Source organism: Aythya marila (assembly GCF_965140915.1).
Source record: "Aythya marila genome assembly, chromosome: 4".
NCBI classification, from domain to species: Eukaryota; Metazoa; Chordata; class Aves; order Anseriformes; family Anatidae; genus Aythya; species Aythya marila.
The window spans coordinates 47,631,471-47,649,798 of record NC_139045.1 but is presented as its reverse complement, the minus strand read 5'-3'; the positions used below and the strand labels follow the sequence as shown (position 1 = coordinate 47,649,798).

At 35.3% G+C, this 18,328-nt stretch overlaps 1 protein-coding gene across 1 annotated transcript in view; it reads right to left on the bottom strand.

Moving 5' to 3' along the window:
- DLC1 (DLC1 Rho GTPase activating protein) overlaps positions 1–1,758 on the bottom strand; it is a 224,264-nt gene extending 222,506 nt beyond the window's left edge. The window contains exon 1 of the mRNA XM_082759726.1: positions 1,365–1,758. The gene's annotated coding sequence lies outside the window, so the exon portion shown is untranslated. The remainder of the gene's footprint in view (positions 1–1,364) is intronic.
- Between the last annotated feature and the right edge of the window lie 16,570 nt (positions 1,759–18,328).

The window sequence follows — 18,328 nt, the reverse complement described above, 5'->3', positions numbered from 1 at the left end:
ACACGGACCCTCAGCCGGTCAGATTCTTTTCTGAACTTCTTAGTCCCACCACCTACCTACCACAGCTCTCCCAGCCCCAGGGCAAAGAACTGCAGAAGGCTGTGCATAAGCAACAGTGACTGCTACTCTGAAATTCACCCCAGGATATACCCAGGAGTAACTTGCTGCCTGCCAGCTTTTCTCTATTATCTTCAGACCCATGCTCTTCACAGTCCAGAGCTTCTGACCACCATGAACAGCTTTCTTCTGTCCGAATGGGTTGGGCAGTAAAGCATACATTCTCAATCTAATGCAGAAGAGATATTGGACCTTCCCTTCCTTTCAGACCACAAAATAGTTTACCTACTCACCAACTGCTTTGAAACAATACTCAGTAAAAATGCAATTAAAAAATCATGAAATTCTCTCCAATGTATACGAACAGATGATTTCTGTTTCATTACCAAACTGGCCAATAACTATATGGAATCTTAATAATGCACAGAAGCAAAAAAGAACCTCTTACATTACTTATAAATAATAGCTGTAATAGCTGTCCCTTAGATTGTCAGAATGACAAAGGGCTGCCCTGAAAAAATGCTTGATGTCTGTAACAATTTAATAATTAAAAAACTACCTCACATAAAATAGCCACAGCTCTATTCACACAGTTAAAAGTGCTATCCCGAATTTTCCCCTAAACATTTCAGCAGCAGATTCTTGTAACTTTTAACTAGGTTAAGGAAGGCTGAGTAAATTCATACATCTTCACCAAAAGTTATGCAGTCAGCTGAAGTTCAGTGAATCTTGCTTTCCCTCATCTAAATGCTAGCGCAGCACACTGCAAACTGTATATCTAATTAAAGGCTACTAAAAATAACTTACTTTAGCAAACACCAAGAAGGTTACCTTGAAATTGCACGTTTAGAGTGTACATATGACTGTATTGTCAGTTATGCCATAAACTTCATCTAGGACTAAGAAAAAGCTAGAGACTGAGACCCGCAGAGGTGTAACAGATATATTTCTACCTAGAACTCAACTTCATTACTGCTGGAGGGGAGGGGAGGGGAGGGAAGGTGGGGGAGGAGAGGGGGACACAAAACATAGCCCTAAACGCCCTCCCTGTTGGCAAATGAGGTGAAAAAAGATATTATTCACACTTCTAGCTTTCCTATTTAATGTCTATTAAAAATACGCAAGCAAGACTACGCAGCTCTATTTATATGAATGAAAATAAACAAAGTTCAGAATATCAAGCATACTTTTAAAAGATTAAGTAAAACGCACAAGATTTTGTTATAGATCTGGCACATTTTGATAAACAGAATTGGCACAGAGCCTACAAATAAATGTACATTTGTAATGATTATTATTTTATTTACCTCTAATTTTAGTGCTGAGATCCTGAACGCTGAAAGATCCAGTGCTGGATGCTGTTTGTTTCTCTGCTGTTTTTTCTTTTCTTTCTATTATTATTTTCTAAATGTTTGTATTTTGTGCTATTGTAAAGTATAGGAAGATTCCAAGACAGCCATACCTAGATGAAGAAAATGCAGAGCTCGGACATGAACTCCCTGAAGTCTTTGGTAAAAAAGCAAAAATAAAAATAAAAATAAAAATGTAAAAAAAAAAAAAAATGGAGCAGAACCCCAACAAACAAAAGAGCCCAGTCCCAGTTAGCTCCTGCTAGCATAAAAGTTCAGATTTCGCTACTGAGATCATTGCTCTATTCTAAGCAGTTTTGCTCAATGTGTGATTCTAACAAAAACACCCTCTGCAGCTGGAGGGAGCCTTAGCTAAGCACGAGCCTGTCAAGCTTTTCCCAGTGACTTCTGTCTACTAAATTCAGACTGATGTTTTGTAAAAGGGGCCTCAACAACCAGGCCCAGATTGCCTGAAAAGTATTTCCTGCCTTTGAGAGAGAGGGAGAAAGACAGAGAGAGAGAGAGAGAGAGCGCGTGTGTGCGTGCATGAGGCAGAGAAAGGGAGAGAGCGTGCAGAGAGGGGGGAAAGGGAAAAAGCCAGCCAGCCTGAGCATTTCAAGACATTCAGCTTAACACACTGCTGAGGTATTTCTGTCAAACTGGAAGGTCTGTGCTACAGTTACATAATGCAAACATGTTTTTAAACCCGCCCTGTTCTCTTTTCCTTAGAACAATATAAATTTCATATGTCTCCAGCGTACGTGCAAAGACAACAGTCATCCAGAGCAACAGAAGAACGGCTGTGAGATGCCTGATCTTTGGCACCAGGTAGTAGGGAGCAGGCAGAGAGCAACCCGATTTAAATTCAACTAACACATCACATTTACAAAGGGTCTAGCGTTAGTCTGACCAGCAACTACGCACAGTTCGGTGATACCACGTACACGTGTATGCTAAAATTATATCCCTACTCAAGAGAATTAGCAGGATCTGAGAAAATGAATGTTACAATTTAAGCGCACGCATAGAGCAGGCAATGGTATATGTTGCTTTACCTCTTCTGAGAATCCTCCAGAGTCACACAAATCCAGCTCTGCGAAAGCAAAAGGACAGACTCCATCTTGATCATATTAGTATTTTGCTGACATAAAACACTTGTAACTACTTCGTTCCAGTTTGACAGGGTGCCTGAATCACGTCTCCAGAGAAACCTACAGCATCTACATCCTTTGCTCTATGCAAATTTAGTGAATATCATCTGTTTATCTTTTCTGCTTTCTTCTGCCTCCTCTGAATGACTTCCTCTTAGCTGTTCCAGCCTGAGAACTTGGATTACCATTTGGTTTTGATTAAAACCAGATGGACAGCTCTGTAGAAGTTTGAGTAAGCTAATGGAAATGACTAGTATGGCTTTAATTAGGGTATCAATTAGTAATAAATGCTAGTTATTCATATAACAAATGCTACTAATAAAAACACAAAAACTACATGTTTGGTCACAGGTCTCATATTTAGGTGAAATAATTTATTCACATTTAATTTAATTCAGCATGAATCATAACGGTAATTACCAGGTATGTTTTCCAAACCACAGGCTGAAGCCAACAGTTTTTTTCCCTCTTCTTGAATAAAAGAAGTGATGTTGATAAGTTTAGTTGTCTTCCCAGGTGGGTTGGTCACGCATCATTTACCCTCTGGCAACTTCTTCAGCTGTTGCAAACCTTCTTTATTAATTATCACTCTGATTAATTGATTTTACCATTACTGATTGTATTATTGATTGGCATCTTTGGCCTTTGACTTTGAGAGGAGGCTAGAGATGCAGCAGTAAGACATCACATAACCTACACAAAATAGTGCCTCAGCATACAGTGACCAGAAAGTCTCTGCTCAGGAGGCCTGTCACAACTGGGACAGGATATTTATACTGAAAGGAGATAGGAAGCCTTCATAATTACTAACTGTGGATATATGATCTTTCTACCAGCCTCCTACAACTGCCTTTTAACTGTTTATATAATGCCTTCAACTAGCTGAAGCAAGTCTTCTGGAGTGCATTTCTTCAGTTAAAGAAAAGCCAGCTCTGTAAGGCTGACTCTGGCTCTTGCTAATACAGCCATATCTGGAGCTAATTTGTTAAGTTTCAGTTCCTCAGCATGTGGAACTTTGTGCTAAGGTCTCCTAAATTTGCCGAAGGTTGTCTTCATTGTCATCCATGTAATTTTATATATGCATTTTTCATTTCAGCCTTAAAATTACAGTATTAACTTTAAAAGTTAGTTGCAAAATTATGCAGGCCTGAATGGAAGTGGGTTTGAATTTTTTTATCAGTAGCTTTAAATTTATGTGCGTAGTGGAGGTAGAAAGCCTTAAGTGAAATGACTTACCAGCCTAACCTCTGCATCTTCAAAGACAGAAGACTTTGAAGCCCATGCAAGGAAATGGCATATGTAGTAGTAAATTTGGATGGTAAACAGTCAGAAGTGCAGCTAAAGGTAAATAACTTTGCAGAATGATTTTTAGATATATTTGGTTGGGAATCCACATGCAAAACTTTTACTGCAATCTAAATTGCGATTTATACTATTTTCCTGAAAGATTTCCAGTTTGGAATTCAGTGAATAAATTACAGGCTGTGAAGGGACACATTTTGCTTGCAATTATGCAGTTGCACAAACTACACAATTACGAAATTTGTTTTTATGGGAATCAAAATAAAAACAAAAAGCTGTTAGTTTCCTTACAGTTAAAAGTTCCTAAGAATGTTTTTTTAGACAATACCAAAAAAAAAAAAAAAAAAAAAAAAAAAAAGTGATGCGAAATAGTAACACGCTGTTCCAAAATAATAAACACAGTTCAGGACAAAATTTTATTTTTTAAAACTAGTTATTTTTCTTCAGCTAAAGTTCACATAACACTGATCATCAGTAAACTTTAATTTAAAAAATATTTTTATTTATTTATTTTTAAGAAGCTGGTCACAAGATGAGACAGAATAAAAATGAGTGAGGACATATTTATAGATTATGAAATTATTAGAACATGGTCTGCTCTGTGAAACAGTTTAATAAAGCTTGATTTTATTCCAGCACCTGCTGAATAACTAAACCAGAGAAAAGAGGGACATCATAGATGATGTCTGTACATTTCCTATCTATCTGAGAAACCTAGGGATGCACTGTTTCCTATGTACCTTTTCCTGCTTTTACATCTACAAAAAGGAGGAGAATAACCAGAATACAAATGATTGATTAAAGCTGCTTTGATAGATCTTCCTAATGATAACAATAAAAAGCATATAGCAATATTTTATGGCGAAAAAGGAGAAGAAAGAACATGAGAAGTCAGAACAGCTAAGTTTGAACATTTTAATTATTCTGTTGGGTCTTGGACAACCAATAGAACTAAAAAAAAGTTGACAGGAATGAGAAACAAGGTAAGTCTAATGGGACGCAATCTAATAATACTTTATATGCAGTGGTAAAATTGCAGTCAGCCTAGGAACATCAAAATTGTAGAATTTAGTTCCTCGCTATGCCCAAACTTACATCAAACACAAAGGTAACTTTTTTGTTGTTGTTACCTCTGTAGCTCAGAAAAGCATATGGCTCAAAGCTAGGCCATGTAAATCAGGTCTTCAGACAAGTCTAATTTCAATTTAGGTAATATTAGATAATGAATTCTAATATCCTAACTAGGTTATATATCTATGTATTTCTAAATTAATTATAAAATGAGAATAATGTAGAAAGTCATTAACATATATGTCTATAAGGTTATTTATCCATAATATATTTTTTGTCATGCTAGTTTAAGCTGATTATGCTCCATGACTTATTATGGAAAGAGAAACCAATTTATAACATCCTGTGTTAAATTATCTACCAAAACCATTCAAAAATAAGAAAAGGTCAAAGTACTCCAGCAACTCTGTTGTAGCTATATGCAGATATCAGTCTGAAACAAATATGTATAGTTTCAGCCACACTTTGAATATGCAACTGTTCTTTCTAGACCTAAGATTAGTTACATATGGTGCTAGTACTCTTCCATAACTTAGTTCTTGCTCAATCTACTACGCAACTTAAATTAATGACAGTTTGTCCAAATCATGCAGACGGTTTATAGAAAATCATTAGCACTCAATATAGCTGTGGTTTATTGCATGCAAAATTCAGAGCGATTCACTGAAAGAAAATCAGTGTTTGTGGACTTACCCAATCTGTTTTCATGCTTAAAAAGCAATCCTGCTGAGGAAGTAATAAATATATTTTAACAAGCAAGAGAGAAAAGAAGATCACCTGAAATCTTAATCTTATTTTGCCTGGTAGAAATATGTAATGACTTTTGCTGAGATTTTTTTTTCTTTCCCTAAAAAGCACATATACAGTTAAACCTGAGATATTTTCCTCAAGTAAAAAACAAGTGTTTTGTTTAAATATACCCAGCAACTGCTGAAAGTACAAGATAGACCTATTTTTTTTTAACCACTTTCAGAGTTTCAGTATTTGCTTTTGCTTCACAGTGGAACCACCAGATTTCATGAAATATTTCACACTTTTGCATTTCATACTGAATGAATTATTATCTGGCTGATGTCAAGACTTTTCATGAAGAAGTTTTGTTTTTGATGAAATCAGTATTTGTAAAACACAAGAGGGAGCAACGGAGAGAAAGAAAGAGGGGCATTCACCAGGCATACAGACATGATTATAATCAGGAGGTAGGTGCAGTGACCAGGTATGAGAGATTTCCAGATTTCAGATACTTGCTCTGTTCAGGGACATGAGCATATCTCCTATATCCTTGCTAGGTTCCAATCCACTGGGTTACAGTGTAAGTGGATTGCATGAAGAAGTCTAAAAATGGCTCTTCATAGTTTCAGCAAACTTACCAATGGTTATTTCAGCACAATTAAATTGATTTGAAAGTGTTCAAGCCACATCTATAGGCAGAACTCTTCACCTTCAAAACTTTTTGAATGGGGTATAATTGGACATACTTGGCAAATGTCCTCATCAACCTTTAGATATTAGAACACAAATAGATACTTCTCAGGACAGCTCACCAAGTGAAGTGAAAAAGTCAAAGTGCATCAGTACAAGAAATAGTGTATAATTTTTAATACCAAATCAAAATAATTATAAATAAACTGCTCATTAGGAATTTGGTAATTACACTTCTACATTGAGAAATACTGGTTTCTAATTTTTAAACATCCTAAAGTTCTGAATAATTTATGTGGAAATATTTAGATTGTTTCTTAGATACCTTTAGTCTTGCACTTGCTTATTTACCTTCCTTTTCTCAGTGACATGCTAACAAGGATTATCATCAAGCCATCAAAGGGAAAGAAGAAAGCTAAAGCTTTTTTTTTTTTTTTTTTTTTTTTTTTTTTTTTTTAATTCAAAGATACATGTTTTTGCACAGAAGATAAACTCGGAAATCTGAAGCTTCTTCTGTGGCAGGTACAAGCACCAAAATGTGTCAAATGATGTGTCAAAGAATTATATGACTTCCAAAATGGGTAGATGAGAATCTTTAGGTAGATTACCCATTTTAATAGTTTGTTCTATTTTCTGCTTACGACTAAAAACCCCAGTTTTCAATTATCAGAAGGACTTTGTTTATAATATATGTCTACTTAAAGTGTGTTGGTCGAGTTTGGTTATATTTCCCCTGGCATGGATTGTTAACTATTGCTCCAAAAAACAAATCTCCTTTACAAGCTTCAAATATCAGTGGTAATTTGTCTTAGTATTTTTAAAACTTTTATTCGTTAATCTTCATGTGATATCCATTCAGCATACTCTATTTTATTACATGGAAGCATTTTAAAACCACCAAAGATGGATGCAGTTAAGTGTCCTAAGGGCAATGAAACTGTCCTCAGATTAGCTCTCCAGTGTACCTGTTACTGTACATGCTGGTTCATGATCACACTCTTCTGTTTTTGTTGGAGCACTGAGGCAAACTGATGACAAAAAGTCTAAGAGTAAAATTACTGTGGTCCCCATGGAAATAAAAAACTGTCACAAGCTACAGCTTCAAGTTTCTAGATAGGCAATGCTAAAGTTCAGCAAGACATTACAAAGCTATTTGGTTGAAACAGTTGTATGATGATGTAAACTGAAATTAAACCACAGTTTCAAGAGCTAATCGAAGAATAAGTGGTTCCAGTCTCAGTGGAATATCCTATCCAGATTTTGGCATTCTTTCTACCTTTTAGTAATCAATCAGTGTATCTGTCATAACTTGGCAAGAAACTCAGAATGCTGTGTATTGTTGAACTGTATCTTACATTTACTGTTGCAAAAGCTACCTTCTATTCTGGGGATGTCTTTCAAACAATTATGAATTTCTAAATCAAGCCACTGTGAACACAATTCTCATTTCAAAGACTTTAAATTTCAAGCAAGATTAAAGCATAAAGATGCAAGTAACTTCCCTCTGTTTTCAAGTACTATACAAAGTAACTGAGTTTGTAAGCTAAATTAAAAGTAATCGTATGGGTGTGAGTGGCATATTTTATATCTGTAAAGCTTAGACCCTGATACAGCAAAATATGTGCTTACATATGGTAAATATTAAGAATAGCACCATTAAGTATTGCATATGAGAAGACAATATACAGTCAGGTTTTCTCAACTGAGTGAAGACATTTCTTTCTCTAAATGTCATTTAGCATATGAATGTTCTTGGAAGGACACTGAAGTACGTTTACTTTACAAGTCACGTTTTCCTGCTGTCATTGTTCTTGTGATATGATCAAAATAGTTGCAGTAAACTCAGGGGAGATGCTTCAATTTACAGCAGTTGAGGATGTGATCCATTTGTTCCATGTTTTTGGAAGCAATATGAAGCAGTCCTAATTGCTTTCAGACCTGTGGAATGATGTAGCCTCCCACTGGCTTTGTCTATTCAGTATAACCTACATGAGACCTTTCATATCTCTACTGATTTTTTTTTGTAATTTTCTCTGTGTATTTATATTAAGTGATGGTTGTTTTATTTTTATTCACTTACTCAAGGTGGAATCTAAGAATATAAAAGCTGTTGATCCCCTTTCTAAACACTCTTTCTGTGGTTGGGATCCACAAGAACATTCAATAATATCCAGGCAGCTTATCTTTCTTTCTCATTGTAGTAGCTTCAAAGTTTGCAGTGGGTGAACAGGGAAACCCAAAGACCACTGCCCTAAACTTCTTGTAGTACTAGCAGTGATAAATTATACCAGTGGACTTTATCCTAAGAATTGATCTAAAAAATTACTTGAGCAACAAGTCCAACACATGCTCAATGGAAAGCCTTATGAGTTATTAGTTCAAATCCAGTTCAGACAGGTATATTCAGTGCTAGTTGGTAACAGGATACAAAAATATACATGAGAAAAACTACTGTCACTGCTGCATCTAAAGGGAATAAGGAGATAAGAAAACCAAACTCCATCAACCTGTAGACTATTTGTAAAAAAAAAAAAAAAAAAAAAAAGATTATGAACACACAGGAAAAACACTAGTCAATTGTTTTTGTTTTTCTAACACAATATGAAAACATAAAACTCTCATAAAACTCTTATACTACCATTGTTTTAAGTATTGTCTTCTGATGATGTTAACCAATGATGTAATCAGTTGCTCTGTAGATGTTACATGAAAGTTTTCTACACGCATAAGGATAATAAAAACACACAGAAAGAAACAGGATTGTAAGGACCAACACAATGCATGATTTTAGCCCTTAGCTTGATCTGTGAATGGCAGTATCTTATTTATTATAGCAACACTACTGTTATGAAGAACATTATGCATATACTAACCCTACATATTCACAGGGAAATATGTATTTTACTTGAATGTCTAGAGAGTACTTTTCACTAGTTGAAATTATGCCAAATATCCCATTAAAACAAACAATGATGCTGTCATTGATAAGACATTTGACAATGATGACTGACATGTTGATGATAAGAGTTGATATTTCACTGAGAATTTGTTTATGCCTTTGATAGTGTTAATCTGCTTTCCAGATTATTTCCAAATACAATGAAGCTCATGATTTTAAGATGCACACCTAATTTAATTATTCTAATTTAATAAATTTAATAATAATTTCAATCGAATAAACTATAATATATAATTTATAATTGTTTATATAAATTATAAATAAATTTAATATTTTAATCTAATTTCATAGATGAAGGTGGTATCATCAGTTTTCATCCTGTACAGCACAAAATGACAAGGTCCTGTTTATTTTGCATTTAGATATGCACACAGTATTCAAAATTCCTACTGAACCTATGAAAGTTTGTGCAAACTCTGCCTTTATTTTCTCTTTTGCAAAACACCCTAAAGATTTGCTCTTTTAGTATCATATTCCATTTTATTAGTAATCTATTTCATCTTTAGAGTCAACAATAAAATACTTACAGTGGTACTGTGTGTGTTCTTAAAACAAACAAAGCAAGACTGTTTGTCTGTTTCCTGAGAAAATACTTGGGAGACATAAATATAATTATCACTGTTTTATTGTAGAAACCAATGATTACTCAAAATAAATTCAGACTTCCAAAACAATAGGGTATTATTGGATTACCTCAGAAAGATTCCTTCCTGGTGTCATTTTATTTAGCATCATTAGCCTTAGCTGTTCTGGGCTGACTTAAATCAGTTTGTATAATCATCAAAAGAAATACATTATTTAATAAGTATTCATTTGCATGACAATATAAATCATCATATATGATGACTGAACAATCGATCTATACAAGACCAAAGCATTAATTCAGCTCAAAATTGTAAGACTCCTTTGGAAACAGCATGAACTGCATGGGTGCATTCAGCAAGAGATGCAGGCTTCCAAAAGTACTAGATAGACTTTCATTCTAGAAATACATTCAATTCAGGCCAAATATAGTTATAGTTTTTATATATTTATAGCTTTTGACGCTGTCCTTACGGACTCAGGTTTCAGAGTTAATGCCTCAAAGACGAAGATTCCTCTGTTTTCTGGAAACACGTCAAATATGTGATTCATACATGTAATCTAGTAATTAGTTAAGATTTGAGATAAACGTTGATTTTACATAGCTAAACGTACCTCAGAATGTAGAAAACATGGATACAATTTTTATTTTAAACTAAATCTAAACTACCACTGAAGAAAGGAGTATACCAAAAACCTTCCAATGTCTGAAGCTGAGTAGTAAAAAAGCAGCTCCTAAGGTATCAGAAAACAGATTGGAAAAGATATCAGCATCCTAAATAAATTGTGGAATATACTCACATACCACCACCAAACTTAGGGACTGAAAAGAGCCACAGAAATTTTGTCTACTTTTAACTTAGCTTAACAGCTAAAAGAGATGAACAAAACCACAAAATTTCAACAAGGGTTCACAAAAACCAAGAAGTCTAAGCAAGCATTTTTCTTTCCATTTAAAAGAACAATATCAAGTAGATGAGTCTTCAGATAGCTATGGTACCAAGCTTAAAATTTATAAGAAAAGTAGTATCTGTATGGACACAAAGAATTTGTTTCAACAAAGCGGTAGTCATTCTAATTTCTGTGCACTAAAAGTACTTTCAGTACTTTATTTTTCTGCTACCATGTGGACAGGGTAATTCTTTAACAAAATTCTTTAACAAAAAAAAAGCTTTGAAGAAAGTTAAGATGTTGCATTTCCCTAACTGATAGATATTATAAAGGTCTGCTTTTTTAATTGCATTGGTTTTATGAAACATACTATTGATTAATCAAAGGCAGCAACTTCTCAACAAAATATCACAATATTAAAATCCCTGTTATAACATTACTAGACTTTAATATGAGCTTGATACAAGACAACTAGAGTCTGTGCATGACTATAAACTTTATCAGGATTTTACACAAAAAGAAGAAACTGTTTTTGGTGGTTTTGTGAGTAGCCATATAGGCTCTGAAAACTGGTAAGAATGCAAAGGACCTAAATCTATTCAACCTTAAGAACTTTAAGTGACAGAGAACGTGCTGGTCTTTGTCCAAGAGGAGTACATATTTAAATAAAATCTTTTGGGGGCATTTTAGCTAAAAAGGAAATTTCTCAGAAAATTAGTGGTATAACAGCAACTAAAGTAGATGTACAGCCAGCAGGCAAGTCACTTCACAACACAGTGTGCTGAGACATATGTTTTTTGGCTATTTCACTTAAAAAAAACAACTCGACTAATTAAAGAAATAATTGCTAAATTACCAATTGAGAAATATAATGGCTATAAAGAATTCATAAACAAATTAAATGTCCTTTTAATAACAAGAACATATTGATGTTAAACCATAGACCGGAATCTGCCTTGAAGCGAGGCAGACTGATGAGGCACATGGAACATGGGTGAAATTTGGCCACATTATTTCAGTGAAGCCTCAGTGTATGAGAACCCATGGATTTGAAAGGGAAGCAAGTTAATTCTAGAGGTAGGTCCAAAGCTTGTCATTACAGAATCACAGAATTTCTAGGTTGGAAGAGACCTCAAGATCATCGAGTCCAACCTCTGACCTAACGTTAACAGTCCCCACTAAACCATATCCCTAAGCATTGTGGTACTTCAGGTATACACAGTGTGGGGTGTTGCCTTATACTGGGTTTTAGTTAGGGAAACAAAAAGGAATTTGTTGACTGCATCCCCACACTGGATGGGAACGCAAAGCCCTGTCCATGTACCCCAGTGAAAGCATACTGTCTCACACTGTCCTGGCCCCCCTCAGGCCACAGCTTTCTGGAGCACTCAATGAAAACAGAGTTCTCCATCCTTCAGAAACCTGGTTTGGATTTGGAAAATTTGTTGTAGATCAGAGAATAGAAGATGTTAGCAAGTGAGCTCAGATAATAGGAGCAAGCAAAAGTAATTTAAGACAATTTCAGACATCGATCTGGATAGCATTTTAGATTCTGTAACGTCTGTGTTTTCTAGTCTTTAAGCTACTTTCAACTATGACTCTCTGATGAAGGATGATCCCTTCTTTGCTAACACAATTTTTTGACATTTTTTATATAGGGTTTTTACTTCCATGAAGTGAGGCAGAATAAGAATTTTCCATAATTTGTTTCAACATGATACTCTGGTAAGCATGCAGATATAGAGATTCCAGAATATAGATACAATAGTCTCAGAAATGCCTTTTAATTCCCTAATGATAATTTTAATATTGTTTTTATAAGTATTTTTTGCAGTATTCCAAGCCTTACTACTCACGGTGTCCAAGAAAGAAAATCCAAATCAACAGCCATATAAATCAGCACAGATTTGGTTCCAAGAATTGCTACTATTTATAGATGAGGGTTCCCAGCTGTGTATAAAATTGCTCTTAGCACCATGCTTAGTTTTGAGATTATACCAATTACAAAAGAGGGACAGAGATTGACATTTTACAAGACATGGGCTAGATTTCACATAGGAAAGAAGTATGAGAAAGAATTGCTGAAAAAAAATAAGTGTGGTGTAGATGCATGCTTTTTGTTTTTATTAGGAATTTCACAGGTACAAATATTAAAAATACATAGAATGGGTAATGATAAAGATAAATTGAATTATTTTGGAAAGAAAGTAGGATTTAGGATTAAAAGTATTAATGCTTCTGCATGACAATTTCATCATTCAATTCATGACACTTGCTGGGAAAGTTTTCCTCTAATCTTGTCTCTGTTCCTCCGAGACCCCACCTAGAATAGTGTGCTCAGGTCTAGGACCCCCAGCACAAGAAGAACATGCACAGATCTAGAGGAGCACCTCTTCTGTGAACACATGCTGAGGGAATTAGGGTTGTTCAGCCTGGAGAAGAGAAGGTTCCGGAGAGACCTTATAGTGGCCTTCCTGTATCTAAAGGGGGCCTACAGGAAAGTTGGGGAAGGACCCTTTGTCAGGGAGTGGAGTGACAGGACAAGGGATAAGGGCTTTAAATTAAAAGAGGGTAGATTTAGATTAGACATATGGAAAAAAAATGTTTACTGTGAGGATGGTGAGGCCCTGGCACAGGTTGCCCAGAGAAGCTGTGGATGCCTCATGCCTGGCAGAAACCTGGTCTGGTGGGAGGTGTCCCTGCCCATGTCAGGGAGTTGGAACTGGGTGGTCTTTAAGGTCCCTCCCAACACAAATCATTCTGTGATTCTATGACAGAATCTGATCCACAGACCATGGAGCTAGATGATGCTAGAAGAAAAATATCTGGCTTTTTTTTCTTCTTTTCCCTTCCCCTAACTCCAGGGAGTATTAACTCCAGCAAGTATTAAAGTGCAACTAACTAAAGAAATATATCACATCACAACTGGTGGTTGGTACTGAAACCTCAGAATGATGGGCATCAGAAATCCATCACAGGCAAATCCATTTGCTTCGTATACCCCACTACCTCCCTACAGCACTGTTTGAGGTAATCTAAGAGTAGTTTCAAAATACAAGTGTGCCAGAAGCACAGAAAGCAATGACTCAAGTGTGAAAACATTATCATAGTCTTTCTAGTTATCAGATGGCAATTAGAAGGACACTGTGATGAAAACAAAGAAGCCATCAATAGCTGCAGCAGTTTTTTTTTTTTTTTTTTTTTTTCAAATATCTTCCAACAAGGAATAGGACAGGGCTCTACAGGGACAGTGCAAACACTTAATGAAGATTCTGTAAGAGGATCAGGGCATACACTCACTATAATAGATACAAGGATAGATATATCTGCAACATGAATGCCAAGTGGATTAGGAGATCACAGCCATACACTGCATACCAGTGCAACCACATTGCATACATCTCAGCTTATTGATGAACTATGTATTTCTTAGAATAGCTTTTTTATTATTTTTATTTTTTCAAAACACACACACACAAAAACATTTTAAATGAAAACTAGAGACTTTGGTGGTTTCCACATTAATCTGCTCCCAGATCTCATTGTGAAAATAAAATGCAAGTAATGTCTTCATGATCCAAAACAAAATATGAAACGTAACTGTTCTGATAACTCAGAATTTATCGTTTCTGCATAGCGTTTAGCTAGTTCACTAATTCTCCCAAACGGCAAGTTACTCCATGAACAGCATGGGTAATTAAGTCTGATTTTCATTTCCATATAGTTAGATTGTCACTGTATAAAAGGATTTGAGCTGCCATAGTACCATCTCTCAGCAGCATTTGCTCTCATTCAAGTTGCTTTGTGCCTAGTATTCCTAAACTGTCAGCAACTAACCAGTAGATTCAAAAGTTACACAGGACAGACTTACTCAGAGTTACACACATCTTGCTTATTTAAGAAACTGACCTTAAATAGAAAGGGACTTGAATGAAAAGCTAGGCCAATACAAGTTGTTTTTGAAAACAAACAAACAAACAAAACAAAAAACACAATGAAGATTAAACAGCAGAAACGCATTGATAGCATCAGGAAAAAAAGCTGAAAAAAACCATCCATGTTTTTCTAAAATGAACATTAGGATTCTTTACTCCAATTGGTCTCACTTTTAAGGAATCCTTCCATATTAGTTTTTTACATTATTAGCAGTTAAATAGAGATGTTTTGATTCAATTCATATAAAGCGTTATGCCCATACAAGTCCTCTTCCATTTTTCTTTTCAAAACTGCCACTGAGCTAAGACCATCAGATATTCACAGAGCTTTTCATGTAACACTTACTGCACCAGTGTGTACTTGATCTTGCGATCTATTTAGTCTGGTCTTGGACCACAGTGCTTATGTCTACATTTGTAAGTAGTGTAAAAAAGAGTAAACCTGTAGAGGAAAATAGCTGAGAAAGTGAGGTTTACATTATATGCATTTCAGAGGTTTGTTTCTTTGAACTAGTGCTGGTCGGGTACCCTGAGCTGAATTTATTAGGTATGCTCCAGTGCAGTTTAGTATGCTGCAGTGCAGTTTAGTATCATTTCCAAGTGGGACATGCTTCTTGAGTCTGCTCTGTAATGCAACCCAAAACATTGTGAATAAGGATGACTGGAAGATTTGCATCAAATTATGCTCCTGATTTGCACTAACCTGCTAGTGTAGATGCACCAGAAGTGGGAGGTGCTTGGAAAGAAAGAAGCTCAAGAAAACTCAGTAAAGGAATTTCTGAAATAAACTGTCTCAATGGAAGACTTGTTCAGGGAAGAAAGAGCTTACCCTTGTTGATCTTGATTGGACATTAGGGTGGCTTGCTAATCTGACTTTCAAGATGCAATTTATTAAAACCATTATAATTACCATTATAACAGTTCTTCACTAAAATTGCATTGCTAATTCTCTGTAGAAAATGTCACATACTGCTTTAATCTTGAAGAGTTTCCGCTTCCATTTCTGTGGAATAAATATTCTATTCATCCTTTGCTGATGCTTTCTTCCTCTTTCCATGATATTTTCATTGGAAATACTTGGTTCTTGCATGGTATTTTAAAATAGAATATATTTCTCCAAATTTAGCTTAGTAAGACATTTTTTCCCCCTCTCTCAGATTCCCTACTTTTCTTACTCTGACTACCTTTATTGTTCAGAGCTTCCCAGCTGCTAGTCCTTCTAGAAATGGCAAAACTGACAATGATAAAGACTGTATGCACAGCAATTTTTTTCCAAGACTGTTTGTTTAACTTAAGCAAAACCAGGATACTCACAACAGCAGGTTCTGAGTTTTTGTAATACTTGAGGAACAAATGACTCTTCCTCCAAGAGGATTGATCTCAAAATACAAGGGGAAAATAAAATATTGGAGAAAATAACAGTATTGTCTCCAATTTATCAATTTATTTCTCAGTAAAAGTATGAAACTATTTAGAGATTTGAAGGCAATGGAAACTTCAGATAAATAGCAAAAATATCTGTCCGACTCTTATACTCCATCATTTATAATAGCAACTCCAAATAGTTTTTCTATATAAACATTAATATTTACATTAAAATGAACCTCCCAGCTCAGCTACTTTGATAACTGTAGAATTTGGTCTTTCAAACAGAAATTTGTATTGATAAAACAATCCAGATTAAGAATAAAATGACACTGGCACACAATGCAACTCAGCATTGCTTGCAAAATCCTATTTTATTTTATATAGCCTATCATTAGCTGCTTTATTAATTAGATTTCTCTGAAGGACAAAACAAGCAAGGAAAGGAAAGGAAAATACATTATGCTGTGAAAGTGGGGAAAATAAAGATTGTATCACATGGCTTGGGACAAGATAATTAAAAGATATCTGAGAAATGGTAAAGAACTATACACATCAGATATTTTGAAGGATGATCAACAGCTAACACATAGGGGAAAAGATTACAGTTGCATGTTTTTAAAAAGAACCTAGATGATCGTAAAACAGAAAGGAAGGAAGAAGGAGCATATTCTGTGTTAAAATCCGAGGACTTCACCAGTTGTGCTAACCTAAAACAGGCCTGAACGCAACCTGAAGATTCAGCTGATGACACATTCAAGGTAAAGCAATGAAACTATTTTCGCTCTGCTTGCCATAGCAAACCAATGGTTAAAAGAAACATCAGAAGATGTGATATGCTTTACCCATAAGTTAAATTTAACCAAAAGGAAAATTTTAGACATGTTTTTGTTGACCAAGTAGTTAAAGAAGAATACTGCAAGATTATTGGTTTGATAGGTCTACTTTCATGCCCTGTACTAGATTTTTAAAATTAGTTGAAATCTGATGGCTTAGATCCCCACTGAAGTGAGCCCACACCCTCTACAAACTAAAGAAAATATAGATTAAAAACGGCTAGTATTAAATAGAATGTGTGATTTATAGTTTAGTAATTCACGGAAAATTGACAAATCTGAATTTTTTTTTTTGAGGCAAATATTCCAAATAACACAAATCCTAAGATTTGTCAGTCTTAGAAGTTCAAGCTATGCTCTTTAGTAAGGGGGAAACAGAAAAACCTTCTTAAGAGTCAGCTCAGTGGTTGTCATCAGGTACCATAATGCTTGGAAGACTCTCCTCAAACAGATGTAGCCCCTTTATCATTTCTGATAGCACAACAGATAATTTTTAAATCTAGAAAGAAGAACGCAGTCTTATACTATAATTTATTTATATCACAGTTATAAACTAATGCAGTAAGTGATTTACAGGGACTACTACTCACAAAAAAAGTTTTAAAAACAAATCCAAAACATTTTAAAGTAGATTTATTCAGTTAACAACATACTTACCTGAATTTAAGCTTGTACACTTACAGTTCAGAAATTTAAACTCAGATGGAAGCAATCATTTATCATATGTGGTCTGAGACAACCTGAAAAATGAGCTGGTTTGCAGGACAAAAAATTTTGAGAACTGATTTGTTACAAGCTCAGCAATTGAGGCCAATTTCTCAGCTCATGAGCTTTTACTCACACTGCAGTAGGATTTTCCTATTCCAATGAAATCTGAAATGAAATTCAGCACGTATAAAGCCTGTTTATAATGGGAAACTTCTGGAAGACTTGGAGATTCATCCTGATATATAGAAGTTAAAATGAACTCCCAGTATTTTCTCTTGACAAATGGCAATTTCCAGGAAAGCTTCCATTCTGAAAGTTTTTTTTCACCTTGATCTCTTTTCTTTGTAGGTTCCAGATACTGCTATTCGCTGTTTAGAAGATTAAGTCTCTGCTTTTTCTAAGAATTAAAGTTTATTCATGAAAATACTCTGCAGTTTGCTTCCTTGCTTCTTTTATCCAGTCCAAAGAGGCCCTTGCACTCTCCTCCCTCTCAGTAGTCACAGCTGCTTGTCCTTCTTGCACAAGCAGGCTGAGACCAGAATAGATGGAGATCTGTCTCCATTGGTGACTTGACTTCTGCAGCCTGACAAATCAAGATGCTGGGTCAGCACAGAGCTTAAGCAGAACACAGGAACAGGGTAGGAACATTAAGGAAGCTCCTTCAGTCCTCAGGGTTAATTAACAATGAAGGGGCAAAGAC